The sequence below is a fragment of the Jaculus jaculus genome, chromosome 10 (genome assembly GCF_020740685.1).
Source record: "Jaculus jaculus isolate mJacJac1 chromosome 10, mJacJac1.mat.Y.cur, whole genome shotgun sequence".
Lineage (NCBI taxonomy): Eukaryota > Metazoa > Chordata > Mammalia > Rodentia > Dipodidae > Jaculus > Jaculus jaculus.
This window is the reverse complement of record NC_059111.1, coordinates 63662289-63665390: the sequence shown is the minus strand read 5'-3', so window position 1 is coordinate 63665390 and position 3102 is coordinate 63662289. Positions and strand designations below refer to the sequence as shown.

Genomic DNA, 3102 nt, shown 5'->3' with positions numbered 1-3102 from the left:
CATATATGATTGGAGTGACTGATGTTTTGCCATATGTGGGACAAGTAGTCTCTTACTCTAAGTGATTAGGTTACTGGCTACTTTTAAAATTTTATTTATTTGTTTATGTGACATGCAGGTAACTAGAGAAATAAAGACCTTCATCAAGAGTCAGGGTTTTATTGTTTATTTATTTATTTTTATTTTCAGAGAGAGAGAGAGGGGCATATAGAAAGGGAATGGGTATGCCAGGGCCTCTAGCCATTACAAACAAATTCCAGATGCATGTGCCACCTTCTGCATCTGCCTTATATGGATATTGAAGAATTGAGCCTGGGTCCTTTAGCTTTGCAGGCAAATGCCTTAACTGCTAGGCTATCTCTCCGGTCTCTAGATTCATGTTTTGTAACTTTTTTTTTATTTTACTTTAACAAAGATTCAAGTAGTTTTGTATCCCACTAATAATTCTGAGAAAGGGAGGGAGAATGATGACAGATATATAGATGACAGATAGGTAGACAGATGATAGACAGATAGATAGATAAATATCCAAGTGTGGTGGTACATACCTTTAATCTTAGCACTTGGAAAAGCAGAGATAGGAGGATTACCATAAATTCAAGAGTGAGTTCCAGGTCAGCCTGGACTAGAGTGAGACCCTACCTCAAAACAAAACAAAATACAACAAAAACAAAAAGAATAGCTTTGCGCAGTGGCAGTATCGTAGCCAATGAGGTTTATCCGAGGCGTGATTATTGCTAATTGAAAAAAAAAAAAGAATAATAGATAAACAGTTGTAATCTATGTTAAGGGTATAGACACAGAAAGGAAGATACTTCATTGCCAAAAGAGTATATGGCAGAAATAACATTAGGCCTATAATTGAAAGTTTTGAGATGCATCCACTGGAGACTAAAGAAATGATTGTTTCCTCATTGTAGTAAGCAAATAATTTAGGTGTTTCCTTTGCTGGGACAAGGAAATTTGGATCCAACTATAGTTTTCTATTAAATACTTCAGAGTCAAATGACAAGATGCTCTTCTACTAGAAAGTCCAATGACATGATAAAATGATGTCAAATATTCCAGTCTTTCCGCATAGCTAATTTCTAACACTATATTATATAGTGGATGCCAACAATTAATCTACTACTATTTGCTGATTTTAGTGTGTTAAAATGAAATAGAATCCTCTAGAAATTACCTACTCCAACTAGGATTATCCATTTTAAGTAGAACATATAGCCAGGAAGACACATGGGTTGAAACAAAAATATCACAATATGTTGTTTTCTTTTTCTTATCATAAATCTACCTTGTGTTTTTTCATATCACTTATGAAGCCCATTATTCTAAATATCAATAGAACAAATGAATTTTCATCAAGCTCCATCTTATATGTTAATTTATTCATTTAGTCACTAAATAATTACTGACCAAAAATGGTATGATTTAGTGGTGGACCCAGAGAAACAACCAGTATTAATACTATGTATGTGAGATTTTTTTTTTCTTTTTTGACAAGTTATTAGTTTCTAGCCAAAGCTGGCCTTTACTTTCAGTCCTTTTGATTCAGTCTTCTAAGTACCGCCATTGGACATGTGGAGGCATGTATTTCCTTATCCAGGTATTGTTCTAGCCACAAAGAACCATACCTGTCTCTTTCCTGATAATAGCACTACCTGCCTCCTCTCACTTCCTTTTTTGAGCTAGGGTCTTACTAGGTAGCCCAATATGGCTTTGAATATGTGATCCTCCTGCTTCAGTCTGCCAAGTCTGGGATTACAGAAGTGCATAACCATCCCTGGCTGAAAAGTACCCTTTTCATTTGACTGACCATCCCTACTGACAATGCTGATAATGGTACCCACATGTACCATTCCATGTGCCCTTCCTGGCTCAGAGAAGCTTCATAGGGCTTTAAATATGCTTAAGGCTGACTAATTTTTTAATGCTTATTTCTCCTTGCTATCCTGATTGGTCTGACTGTTGGTCAAATCATACAGTATTGGTCCAAACCCAGCGTTCCACCCTCAGCTTTTAAACTTGGATGCCAGGAAAGAGAAAGAGGAGCTTTTTCCTTTGTGATCATTAAGTTGGGATGAAGTCATCTGCAACTGTTTAAAGCCAAACCAAACCTCCAGATTCTCTCCTCACATCTGCGAGGTTTTTCCATGAGAAAGAAGATGACTGGTAGAAAGAGAGAAATGTAGGTGAAAATTAGGGAGCTAAACATGAAGATGCAGATGCAGGAATAGAGGAAAATTAGCATGTAGACAGAAGCACAGATGAGAATCAGAGATGAACGCAGAGAAAGAGAGTCTTGGCAACTACATAGAAGTATCTGGAATGTTCTAGTACATAGCTAATAAATCCCTATATAGCCTAAGCAAGTTTCAGTAGGCTCACTGTCACTTGCAACCAAGAAACATGGCCAGAATCAACAGACTCAACATCTTCTCTCAGGGAGGAGTGTATGAGGACCATTTTGAGTTGGATAGGTGGGGCCAAGGTGGTGGGTGGTGGGGTGGATGCTGGCACAGAAAACACAATGGCTGTGAATGCATAGTGAAGTTGACCATGCCAGGGAAGATTTCCCAGGGGGCATTCCAATCAATCCCCAAATCATCCATCTCCAATGATGGATCAGGGTTGAGAGGAAAGTTTCAGGCAGTGTAAATATCAAAATTGAAGTTTCCAAGGCAAAAAAAAAAAAAAGACAATCATACTTGAAAATTTGGGACAGGTTCAGACACTGAAGATGGTTTGTAATGAAGGAATGTGGAGAAATAACGCTGAATAGAGAAGCCAAGGGCAGATCTAGAGAGCAGAAGCAGCCAGGGAGAGGATTTTGCACACTCCTGACAGGACACAGTCATGGCACCACTGCATTTATTCACTTATCTTAGTCATATAAAGCACTGGTTACACTCTAGACATGAGGTTGGAAACTCAAGTAAGAACCTAAATTTGTTTCTATGATTCCATAGTCCAATCAATCACTTTCTTTTGATTTATACATCAAATCAATTCATAATTTACTTTATTTTCCAGGTTCTTCATATTGTCTAGTGAACAATGATTCTTGAATGAAATAAAGAGTAAAGTAAAATTATTGTCAGA

General features: G+C 37.4%; 1 pseudogene; it reads left to right on the top strand.

Moving 5' to 3' along the window:
- Window positions 1-680: 680 nt before the first annotated feature.
- On the top strand, window positions 681-801 carry LOC123464139 (annotated as a pseudogene).
- The last annotated feature ends 2301 nt before the right edge of the window (window positions 802-3102 follow it).